This window comes from Galleria mellonella, unplaced genomic scaffold (assembly GCF_026898425.1).
Source record: "Galleria mellonella isolate WM207_F2 unplaced genomic scaffold, CSIRO_AGI_GalMel_v1 utg64, whole genome shotgun sequence".
NCBI lineage: Eukaryota > Metazoa > Arthropoda > Insecta > Lepidoptera > Pyralidae > Galleria > Galleria mellonella.
Window position 1 is genome coordinate 9,374,779 of NW_026442133.1, and position 13,614 is coordinate 9,388,392.

General features: G+C 28.1%; 1 protein-coding gene across 2 annotated transcripts in view; it reads right to left on the reverse strand.

Annotated features, from left to right (window-relative positions):
* The window catches only part of LOC113512457 (acyl-CoA Delta-9 desaturase-like), a 53,493-nt gene that overhangs the window by 25,987 nt on the left and 13,892 nt on the right, over positions 1–13,614 (reverse strand). Inside the window, exon 1 of one of the 2 annotated variants that reach the window (XM_026896354.3) lies at positions 4,065–4,191. The exons of the other annotated variant lie outside the window; for it this stretch is intronic. The gene's annotated coding sequence lies outside the window, so the exon portion shown is untranslated. Of the gene's footprint in view, positions 1–4,064; positions 4,192–13,614 lie in introns of those variants that run through there. 2 annotated transcript variants of the gene reach the window in all.

Below are 13,614 nucleotides of genomic sequence, written 5' to 3' on the forward strand. Positions count from 1 at the left end.
AAAATCACATAAGATATTTTTAAAAAGAGGAAATACTCTTTTGAGAATATAATATATATAAATATATGCATTTTATTGGATATAGGGAATACATTTTTATACTTTCTAAAAGTCTTTAATATGAGAAACGTAAATCTAAAAACACTATATTTAAATAAACTAGTGCACTAAGTCATATAACGAGTATAGTTGTAAAATGACGCAAACATATCATTAACATGATTTAATGACGGAAAGTAATACCGAACATTTTCAACCTGCTTTCATCATAATTTCCTTTGCGTGAACTCCTAAAATCCTAAAATTGTTTTTACAAGAACAAGTATATATATATATATATATATATATATATTAGTTCTGATACAGTTATCTCACTAGAGGTTCTGATATCACTAGAATACGATTTAGACCAATTATTTTAAACTACTATGTTGTTAATTTTCGTGCATCTATTGCGCATGGTAGCAATCGACTGATTAACTGACGACTAAGTAGTCCATCGTACAGATTTGACGTGGAAGACGGTTAATCTAAAATAAATCTAATTCCGTATAAATGTGAGCACGTGTGGTGCTTGTTTTATAATATTTGCTCTTAGTTTACTTGTGCAAACTATAACTAGCCAAGGTTATGTTGGTCATTAAGGTATTAAACATAATTTCTGTATTGTTTTCTGCTATGTAGTTATAAAAATGAAAACCAGAAATGATTTGAAAAGTCAAAAATGTATAAAGACAAGACGGAATTCGCGACATAAGTACTGGACTAATTTGAATCGAATTTAATGAAGAGACAAACTAAAAACTAATACAGCCTTGGGGTTTTAAACGTAGTTAAACAAATTAAACAACTATGGCTATTAACTACTGACGACGACATTGATTATTATTTAGTAATGATCGTATAATTTTTTTTTCTTTAGAATCTACTTTTGAAATAAACTACAATAGTAAAAAAAATAGAATGGAATAATCAGGAGAATCGGTAAACAATATAGATTACAAAAAAGTCATCTAAATTTAAATAGATTTAAAACCGATATTTTGAAATTTGTATATTGCAATTGGATAACATATCACATATATAGGAAAATGGTACTTATTTTTATTGGCTGATTATAAAAAGAGACTAATTAAATCGTAATAAAATTTTAGAAGTAGTTTAATATCGATGCTTATTGCCATCGGTTATCGGTTTAAAATTAGCCCGAACATAGTGTAATATTCAATAATATTAGCTGTGTGAATTTAGAAACACCTCATTCTCTAGGTCGCTTAAAAATATCTACTTAATAGGTCGCTTATAAATACTATCTCAATCATTTGAGAACCTCCCTTTTTTAAAGTTATTTGAAAATTATTACTTTAAAGTATGGTATCACAGTTAAGATATCTAGACAAAAAAATTATGTCAAATTCACTCGTCTGAAAACAGAATAATATTCTACCTACGTTTAAAAGGCTACAACGCAGTGCCATCAATGAAACGTAACCGCAGAGATGCAATGCTTAGACTTAGCACGAACAGTTATTACACCGCGACAAACAAATTTTGATCTACACTTCTATTTCTTGCTTGACAAATCGAAACAAGCTTAAAATCGAGTCAGAAAAAATTATCATGGAAAAGGCAACGAAAGTATCTAATACGATTATCCCCGGCGTTTCCACGAAAAATTTGTGGTGCGGATCTGAACTGTCTCTCGGTTTTTTATTCAATGATTTTATGATATATATATATATATATATATATATATATATATATATATATATATATATATATATATATATATATATATATATATATATATATATAAGATATTATGGGTATAAATTTATTTTGGCCCTTTTGCATTAATTTCTTTTTACTTCCTTATTTCTGTGTAAGTCTGTGTTTCTGAGTACATGCGTATGTGTATTTGTGTGTTTGTGTGGTTAATTTAAAAATTTGATCAAAACAGCATGAAAAGTCTGTCACTCCTGTATTTCTATGAATCTGGTCGTTTTCTTACAATTAGTGTATTATATTGTAATTCTTCTTTCCAAAATCTAATTGATAGAGACATCCATGTCATCTAAATCTTACACAAACCATGTCACGGGCTATCGTGTAGTTAGCAAAATGATCATGGTTTTGTTGTCTATTAATTAAACGACAAACAAGCTTCAAGTACAAGTATTTTGTGAAAACATTAAAACTAGGCATGTGTTGCATAGATATTGAGCGTACAGAGTAAATACTATTTACTTAAATGCTTGTGTAAGGTCTTTGGTCAGACTATATTTATTTAAAGGTACCTCTAATATATAACTATTCTGAGCACCGTATCCTTACTAATATTATTAATATTAAAGTACAATTGTTCATTTATTTGTTTCTTATTTAAATGAAAAAATCATCATAAAATTTGGCAAATGTAGGATACTAAAAAATAACAGTCAAATAACATATTCCAATTATGTGGTAAAAATTAAGGTTAAAACTTTATGAATGCCGCTTTCAGTATTTTATTAAGATATTATTTTTCATAATTGTGGCTAAACTATTATATTATATTGAAATATAAAAGATTTATATAACAATTGACGTGATGAAGTTCACTTAGTTAAGCTTTGTATTTTCTTTTTTATTACTTCCTATAATAAAAAGAATTTTGTGTGTTAAGCCGAATACTGCCGCGATAAATTTCATTAAAACCCGTCCTGTATATTTTACATGATACTTACCTATATAGATACAGACTAGTTACAGTTTAATTAAATAGTTGAAATAGTTAAATATCACAGGAAAATAAAGATATTATGAGAATGAGAAACACCTAAGAAACCATGAAATCAGGTGACAAAACAAAATACTTTATTTTAATTATTATGAATAATCTACGCAAAGAAATGGATTATCATTATATTATGTTCTTTTAAAAACTTTTGTAAAATTGATAATCCGATTCAGACCTCTTTACATATAATTATTTATGTTACACCCATTTTATTTGTTTTTTTTTTTATTAAAAAAAATATAAGTATTAAAATTATACATTTAAAAGCTCTGTCATACTCTATTTCCTCAAACTAACTTCAAACGATTTATATTTGTTATTATGATATAGACACCGCTGAAAAATAAACATGAGTTTTAGTATAAAAATAAAATTTTAATTTGTGCCTAATAAAAATTCATATATACTCCATAAGATGAGTAGTTTCTTCAAATATTCGGTACCACTGACAATATTGTAATGATTTTCGTGTCGCTATATATTTTTAATCAAAAAACGCAATAGATTACAATATTCACCCTCCGTGATTTTGTGGTTTCCCTATTTCACTATACCACTGGCATCCTCATTTTTCTGTCACAAATACTTTAAGTTTGTATACATTACTAATGCACTAATGTAGCACATTACTTACCTAATTTTCCAAACACAATTACCTCTAAGAAGCTAACATATAAGGACTAATGTATTTTTGTTAGTCTTTCTTTTGCATAATGTATTGGAAAGATATATGTTATGTTTATCTATGTTATGTAAATATACACATAGATATACTAAAATAATAATTAGTATACTACTGTAATAACTCATTAATTCCCACTACTGAACACGGAGTTCCCAGAGTGGGAACTCCGTGTCCAGCAGTGGGAGTTTCTATAAGAGAAAGAGCTATTATATTAGCTTATCATTAGTTAGGCGGTTTGGATTTTATTCCCTTGCACTAGCGCTTTGATTTTTTCCCCCTAATAGTTAACTAAAACTTAAAAATAAGAATTATTTATTCTAATCCTTTAACATTATATCGAAAAATGGCAAACTTTAATCAGGCTTCAAACCTGTATCTATTCTGTATCGAATTCAAAATATTAAATAAATGATAAAAATTAACTTATAAATAATTAAGTAGTAAATAGGCAAAAACTACAAGAAATAATCGAAAAAGTTGATACTCTACTCTCTCTGTCTACCCATTAAGGGATATAGCGTGAATATAGTGATAAATAATTGATTAATTGCATTAAACTTTTTTAAATAATATAATATGCTTATTATAATTACATCTTACCTTATTAACGTAGCGGTCGATTATGTCCTATCAACTACAGTAACACTCACAGTGCAATTTCACTTTACTATTACAATCAGTCAATGCATCACCCGTCGAAATGTCTGTCCGTGACAATGTACGTACGCTGAATGAAGCTTTGAGATGCGCGTGCGATCTCTCCACTTATAGTTTCAGATACTGTGTAACACTTTCCCCTACCACCTTTGTATCATGACATACAATTTCACTTTATTTTTTGAAAATTAATACCATCAACAAACATATTAATAATGCAAAAATGACTGAAAATCGGTTAATATAAACAATTTAGATAAATCGGTTTTTACCAACCTCAACAAGAGGGGTTACCTTATAACACTTATTTATAAACCAATTTGTAAAGTTCTTTTTTATCTTAAAGCACATAAATTTAGATTGATTCCACAGAAATCTTATCAAAATCGGTTTAGTAATTTAATTTTAAAATCTTTTTTTTTTGTGAAAGTAAATCATAACTTATTACTAATGTTCAACAAATCGATTTAACATAATAATAATATTAGTATATTTATCAGAGACTAATTTATTTGTAGCATAATCTTAACCTAACGTTAATATATCTATCTTATAAAAAAAAGAGAAAGAATTTGACAAATCTACTCAGCACTGTGGCAACCTACTTGAGATCCCATAACAGTGACTAATGCTAGGGCAAGTCCAACCAACTTGCAATCATATTCAGGATACTGTTGGTGCTGCATCACATCCTGTCCTTTAGTGATGCACATCTTTTACGCATTGTGGTACATTTTTAACATGTCTGGGATTATATATTTTATATAGTTAATCACTTTATTATTAATAATAATATATTTTTTAATTTGACTATTATACTTATATATACTTAATACTTATAATTATTTTCCTTAATGTTTTATTATATTATATTCTGTTAATTTTCTTAATTATACAATACCTACTTGTACAACAGTCCATTACCCTAAGGTTGTCTTGAAAAGATTGCTCTCAGCAATAAGACCGCCTTACTGTACTTATACAATTGTATCGTTATATTTATTAATTGTGTCGTTTTTCAAACATAGCTGTAGCCAATGAGATAGATCAATCAAATATCAATAAATATAAATAAAAAAGGATAAAAAAAATTATCTGATAACTTTTATTTTTAATTCATGATGGTGCGTCAATCGTTTAACTAAAGTAGGTAATTTTAGAAAAATATTTTTAGTAACAGTGTTGATTATTACCAAAAAATAGTGTATTTCTTATATGCTAAATCGAATTAATAATTACAGTTTTGTATAATATGAAATTGAACATAATTAGCAATGGCGACAAAAGCGATTTTCGTTCCATCTTCAAAGTAGATTTAGTAAGGTATATGTAGTTATAATACAACACAGAAACACATTTTTAACATTTCTTCGTTGGTCTAGAAGAAAATTAGCGATAAATGTTGTAGTATATTTTAAAAACATTCGCTTATACTCAAAGAACATGGCTACAGAACATTCCTTGAACGCGTATCTACGCATGAAAAGTGACTGGGCATAATAACATAGATAACAAAATACATAAAATTTATGGTTGTTTTTTTTTTTTTTTTGTAAAATAAGAGATGAATTCAATATGGAACCAATACTCGAAATAATTTCATTATAATTTATATAAAATATTATAGGATCAGATAATTTCTCAAATAAAGTTCTAATTGCCAGTAAGGAAATAACCACACCTATCCTATCAACGAAACTATCTAAAATGATACAATACTTAAACAATGAAAAATATAATATAATAAAGTATAATTATACACTTTAAAAAAGGAAACATTGGAGATTATAAACCTATAAGTCTAATGTCTCATTATCATCATATCGTTAAACCCTTGAAAACCCTTCCCTAAAAGGGGGCTTGCGTCAGTGCCACGTTTGACAACTGAATTGACAACCGTAGTTAGGCTTTAGTGATACTCTAAAAGGGACGCTGCTGTCCATCCCTCGACCATTAAGTTTCTTTAGTCGCTTCTTACGATACTCACAGGAAAGTAAGGGGTGGCTTATTTTATGCCGGGACCACACGACGAATACTTCTTGTATGATGAACATCATAAGGAGTAATAAAATTAGAAATTTAAATATCAGAAAGAACACCATAGCATTATATGCCTCAGAAAAGATAAAAAAAAAAACCTAAAAAGGACATGGACCGCGAATTTTTTTAAAGGTAAAGAAAAAAAGGCGAAACAAAGTAGTAGAGTTACTTTCCATTCCTTAGAAGTACCAAGTGAAGCAGAGGTAAACGATGAGCCGATGATTTTAGGGCAGGTAAAATGTGACACAAATTAACACAAAATAGATATAAATGTGAAAAAGTGGAAGAGGTCTTTGCCAAGAGGCAAATAGACATAATAAATATGTAAGCAATTAGTATTCATTAGTAAGTAAGAAAAAGTGCCTGAATAAAAGGCTTATTATTGTTACTATTTCAGCATTCAACTGTACATAGCAGTCTGCTCCTTTTTCAGAACAAAGGCGAGCTAACGCAAAGACATTTGTATCCTTTTAATTATTACATTCAGTTCAACAAATAAATAGAGAATAAAAATCAAAACTAAGAGAAAAAGAAGCCACCTTCATACTCTGTTCTGTAAACTTGCAACAATTTTTCGAGGGCCCATGTATACATATGAATCCAGGTTAATATTTTTTAAATGATTACTCATTTAAAAAAGGAATAGGAAGCGTGTATCAAATAGGGCAATTTAAAAGAATATTATTTATAATATATGTTATGTAGGGTAATCTATTTATATAGATAATTTAACTATGTAATTCTAACTTTACATGGTATATGATATATAATACAGCAATATAAAGGTTGTAATCCTCTTAGTGATAAATACAAATGAAACAAGTACTAACAGTTCATTTAATTTAGATATCACACTATTAAATCATATATTTACTTATTTTACTTTGCATATAATATATAACAAATAATATATAACATAAATACCCAACTTCTGTTAATCCATTGACACTTATTTAATTATAGCTTCTTTAGGACTTTCATCAACAATAATTGTGTTATGTTTTATATAATGACCACGTGGTTTACTATACTTGTTCACTCTTGATACGTCAGGGAGCTCCGCTCTGTTCAACGGTTGGACAAGAATTGTCTCCCCACCTAAATGACAATCTTATATATCCACATGGCCAAATTCGAGTAGACAAATCAGTGAGACCACGTGTTCTTACAATTTCATTACTTTTTTATTTAAGTATCATGATAATAAATAATTATAAAATCAATTAAAATATACATTAGTGTTCTATAAACATTACAAGAATAATTTATTACCAAATTCGGTATAATAACAATTTTAATACTTTATTATATTTAGTTACTTTGATTTTTATTAATAAATGTAGATACACATTTTGACATAAGATGTTTAAGAAAATTAATATAATTTAAAATAAATATCTGACACGTGCATATATGTGTGAACTTGTAAGATATATCAACATTTGCCGTTTTACTTCTTTGTATATACTTTCCTAGTCAATGTGTCCTTCGTATGATATGTACATTGAACATGATTTACATAGTGCCATATTTATTTATACTAATTGAATAAAGATTTGTCCTAACTGATGAATCTGTCAGTCTCTCAACCCAGTTCTTTTACTATAAACAGTTGTGAGGTCTCATGTGAAACCATGTTAGTTATTTTAGTTAGTATCTATGAAAGCACCTATTCTACAACTTTATTATATAATATTATATAATCAATTACATAGGTAATTGATTAATTTGATAGCAACACCAGTATTAGACATCTTTATTTCTATCTTAATTATAATGACTTGCTATTGGACTCAAATTACTCCGTAAAAGGGATACCCTTTGTAGAGTAATTTGAGAAAAAAAATTGAATTTAGTATTATAAACAATAATTCTGCAAAATTTGAAGCGAATCGAATAATGCAATAAAAAGTTTCATACAAAAATTACCCCTCCCTTACTCCATTCTTTATAAGTTTTTCGTAAGAGAAAGTAACCTATAATTATCTTAAACGACACATCTACCTCCATACCAAAAGTAATCATAGTTAATTATGCGGTTTACGTATAAAAGCGTAACAAACAAATAAACTCACTTTCGCATTTATAATATTCGGATATTCAGAGTTCACATATGGAATACTTTGCACGTATAGAATATTAAGGTATTTGAAATCATACAGTAATAATTAAATAGAAGAATTATAGTACATTTTAACTACCGGTTTAAGTGACGTATATTTTAGTCGAGAAAGCTCGATTGATTTCAAGACCATCCGGGATTCTCAGTCATGAGCCGCTGTGACGTGAGCATCTATCTTTTTTAACGCGCCACCTACCTACTTATGCTTTAATCCTTTCTACCCAAAGGTTGTCTGGAAGAGATTGCTTAGCAATAAGACCGCCTTTTGTACTACACTATACGTATTGAAAATTGTTTTAACAAAACATGTTATGTTGGTGCAATAAAGTGTTAAATAAATAAATAAGCTAGCTAAGTCAAGTATAGTACAATTGAAATTTCCAATAAACACTGTAGCCAAATCAGTAAAAGCTTATTTCCGGATCGCAATATTGGCTAAACCGGAAATGAGACCCGGAATAGGTGTTTGATTGGACCAATAAACACTTTACGCAAATCAAATACATGTTACTCTTGTTTTTATTTTAGATGTTTCCCGTAGCTTCACTTTCATTCGCAAGTACCAGTTATCTTCCATAACCATGACAATTTCAAGTAAGTAAATTTAAATAAATTTATCTGCAATAGGTACCTCTATATCACTTGTATTTTTGCTGTCATTTTTAGCCTGGTTGTACTACAAACACTCTAGAAACAGATTTACTAAAATTATATACATATTATTATGTTGTTTAATCAATGTAATAATGTTTATTTGTAGATTAATTTGTAGTTGCATACATCAAAATTTATAAAGTGTTAAATTAGCTGTTAATAGTTAAATTAGTTGTTATGATCAAAATTGTGATGTTTCAATTTTTAACATTGATTGTTGATAATTACTTTAACAGAAAACTAAATTTTTTGGTCAAAATTATATTATCTGTTAAAAAGTTAATTAACTACATACATAAACAAAAATCTGCTAAATAATTTTTTTTTTAAAGTTATTTTCAGAAATAAATACTTGTTATCTGTGCGAATAGAGTAATTCCTTCCAAAAATTTAATTTTCCTTTACATAACGATTCTTTTATTATTTCTCTTTCTCTATAACAAAATAAAAGTAAGCACTCTTGTACATCATTTGTCATGTTTTGAATGCAGAAGCATGGTTCGTTTATTCAATAGAATAACAACTATTTTATATAGATTAATATTTTTAATACTTTATGATAGATATTGTATTTGAATTTCTATTATTTTTATTTGCTACATTAAATATATGGCCTAATTCTAGTTACTATGTATAAATATTATTTTCCTCTTGACACTAAAGAAGCTATGGTACTAAGGTACCCAGGTTATTCTATTAACGTATTTAGGGGCCCAGCCCACTACAATAGCTGTACTTATTTACAATTATAATATTAATTTTAGTCCTGTAAGTTATTTAAACTACAGTTATATTTTTTTAGTAATATAAAATTTCACAGCAATTCATTTCAATTGATTTTATTTTCGTCGAGTTTACAGCATTATATTTGTGTACTTTTTGATTAAATTTCTGAAAAAGACTTGTTCCTTTATATTAAAATTACTTAATTTGAATCTGTGACATAAAAAAAATGTAACCGTGGCCATTTATAAAATTTTAAATTTTGTTGTTACCCCGTAGTTACATAGCATGAAAATACAAGTAGGTACTTACTTTATCTATCTATACAATATTTTCATACTAATGCATGACAAACTTTTTATTACAGACAAAATTATAAACAAGTACTTACTATAAAATACCGCGAATAAACAAACCTATTTTTTTTATCATTGTAACGTTAGTAAAATTGTAATTCATTTAGTAAATCATTCATTCTCCGTCTTTTATCCTGGCTACTAATAATTATAATAATGAATGCTAATTTTTCAATAATGCACACCAAAATAGAAAATTAGATTAGTCGGTTATCGGGCAACTTAGTGTAACTGTTAACTGTCAAAATATTACAGATTTGATGGTCACGGCTATAATAAATAATACTTTTTTTAAAGTCAAACACGTTTTACCTTTCTTGACCTACTCAAGTCGAGTGTAGAGTATTTTATTTAATTTAGATTAGATTAAATTTAAATAATTTTACTAATCTATTTAACATCATTATATCAGCTTTTAACTGTCCACTGCTGACCATAAGCCTTCGCCAGAGGGGGAGGTTTGGCACTCAGTTCAGGAACGCTGCTGCCCATCCCTCTACTATTAAGTTCCCTTAGTCGCCTCTTACAATATCCACGGAAAAGGAAGGGGTAGCATATTCTATGCCGGGACCATGACGTTATTAATCTACTAATATAAATTTATTTATATTTAGTTTTAATGCAATTTGTGCTAGTTAATTTATGATATTAAAGTGGGTAGTCTTAAAAGTATATTTTATTTCACTTGTAAGTACTATGTATCCGTATCTGGTGTTAATGGGAAAAAAAAAATTTAACACCATTTACCTATTATAGATTATATTAATATTTATTTATTTAATAAACTTTGTTATTGATATTATATTAATATCAATAACAAAATTGCTCTATTCGTACCTTAACTTTATTAAACATGCTGTGCTGAAATAGGCAAAATAGTAAAACTACCTAAAAATGTGCCTTGCGGCTTGTGCGGTGTTTACTAAAATTCCTTTTGCTAAAATATATTTATTTTTCTTTTAATAGATACCAGTGACGGCGCTGAAACAAAAGTTTACTCTCTAAGTGCTTGGAGAAGCAAAGCACAATCTGGACTAGTCATATAATGTCAATTATGAGCTAGTTTACTTTAGGTTCTATTTTTTAACAGATGAGACACTAACTGTATATTCTATTTTTGTCTATGCATCGATTATTCTTGTATTGTATTTCGATTTGGAGACAAGCGTGATAGATACATATATGTATGTATGTATATATTCCGATTGTATATAGCCAATGAATAAAAATGGAATGGTAACCCTGCCTGTGCTTTGGTCACTGGTAGATAATCGGTAAAGAACAATAAGAGAGGAGTCAGATGAATTGGAATTGAAATCGACCTGCCAGAACTGTTAAATTAAGAAATTACTTAGTACTGTGACCCAAGATCATGATCTTGGGTCACAGTACTAAGTAATATGTTACACAAAAAAAAAGAAATATGTTACACAATAGTGTAGCCTCCATCCAATATAGTACGTCTATAACAAATTTTATAGTGATAACGAATTAAAGCCATTAAAGAATTATAATGTAACAAACCAACTCAGATTCACATTTACAATATTAATAAGGATTTCGTGGAAACTTCATTACAACAAAGTATACTCAAGTGGATCTAATCTAAAAGCTACTTTAAATATATTCTTATATAATTTTGTATCTCAAATTTGTTTATTTGATCTAAATTAAATGCGAACATGAGGAATTTCAGAGAAGAATACTTAAAAATGTAAATTGCTTTTCTCGGGACATACATGGTTTCTTTATTCAACAAAGGAAGTACACTTGACGGTGTAAAACCTTGGACATTTGTGTATATTTGTTCTATGGGAGGAACAAACAAAATAAAGTGGTCTATTTGAACAAGAAAATGGATAAAATATTATATATCAGTAATGTTTTTTTTATTTAATTTAGTTTTTAACGTATATAATATGATAGGACTACATTCACCAGTGGACAGTTAACGGCCCATACAATAATATAATTTATACAAGATGGACTCACAAAGATAAAAATATATAAAAAATATAAAAGAAAATATTTTCTTCCTGTCATCCATAGGAAAGTAATAAAAACGTGATATGCTAAGTGATATGAAATTTACCGAGTCATTTAATTCATAATATAATTATTATGCAAATAAAAAATAAATACAATATAATTATTGTAAATTAAAATTCACATTTTAAAATTGACTATTATTTTTCAAATTTTTGTATTTAGATACTATTGGTTTAAAACCTGAATTCTCGAATAAATCGTGCTTTGTTGTCGAAACATTTTGTGTTCATTAGTTAGCTGAGTCTATGTCATGATGGTGTTCATACCAGCTGATTTTTAGGGGTTTCAAATCAGTAATATTTGTAAATTCATCTAAATGAATCACACAATAAATGCATACAAGTAATCCCGCGAGATATATTTCTTCCAAATAAAACTTGGTATAAATTCTCGTCATATTTCTCCGGAGGACACTCGTTAGTAAAATCTTCATATTTTATACATTTAGAATAAAAGTTTTCTTATTATAAGAAAAATATATACCCAAGAACAAAAATGCAATAGTACACCTACCTATGCTATTGGAAAATTTACAACAACGTGGTACTAGGGGTGTAGTAATGATGAGAAAAAATTCAGTTGGCCCACAGTATCAAATTCAGTAAACTTGATGGAATGAATTTCTAAGTATTACTAATAATCGTTTCACATTTTTCAACTGTTATTGTAACAGAAAATATAACACTGTAACGCCTAGACATTTGCAGAAGATGAACTTAACTATTAGCATCAGCTTGGGTGGAAGGCGTCCGGCGCGTCGAGATCTATGAGGGACACAATTTTGCAGTCATGATATCGTGTTTGTTTTTGAAGTTGAAATTTTCAATATCTCTTAGCGGATGCTTACTTTATAAAATAAAATTACGTTTCAAATTTCAGCTTTCTGTACTTAGTAATTTTGCCTGTCAAGACAAACAATTTTATAATAACAGATAATTGTGGAATCCGAAACAGTAAAATTAAAATTAGCACTCTCGGGAATTTTCGTAAATTATAACTTGAAATATTGATCATTTCTTAATGAAATCTATTTTTATGTATTATACCTAAATGTAAAAAAACCTTATTGTGAAAAAAATACATATTTAATTTTAACTCTCATTTGTAAGTAAATGCTAATTGTTAGGTATAAATAAGTTTTAATGCATACAATTAGATTCCTTTTGATGGATAGATATTATTTTAATAGAATATTTTTATTTTCATACTAAACACAAAGTTTAGTCTTATCTGGAAACAATGTGCATTATTCGTTAAGTACAAATAATCCAGTGATAATCTGTGAAACTACCACTACTACTAGCATAGGGGAGTCTTTCTCTTTTACTAAGTTTTTAGGCCGTATTCGTTATCCACGAAGACTTCCGGAGCATAAAACAGGTGACAATCATTTTTAAATCACTGTACAAAAGTCATCTGACTAGGTATTTTTGTCCCATTCAAGTTTCTGTCGTGAAATAGTTGTGTATACAAATAAAACTGCTTCATGACTGTTTTGGTTTAAAGTATAGTAAAATTACAGGGTACCGAGGTATAACACCTTAGTCCC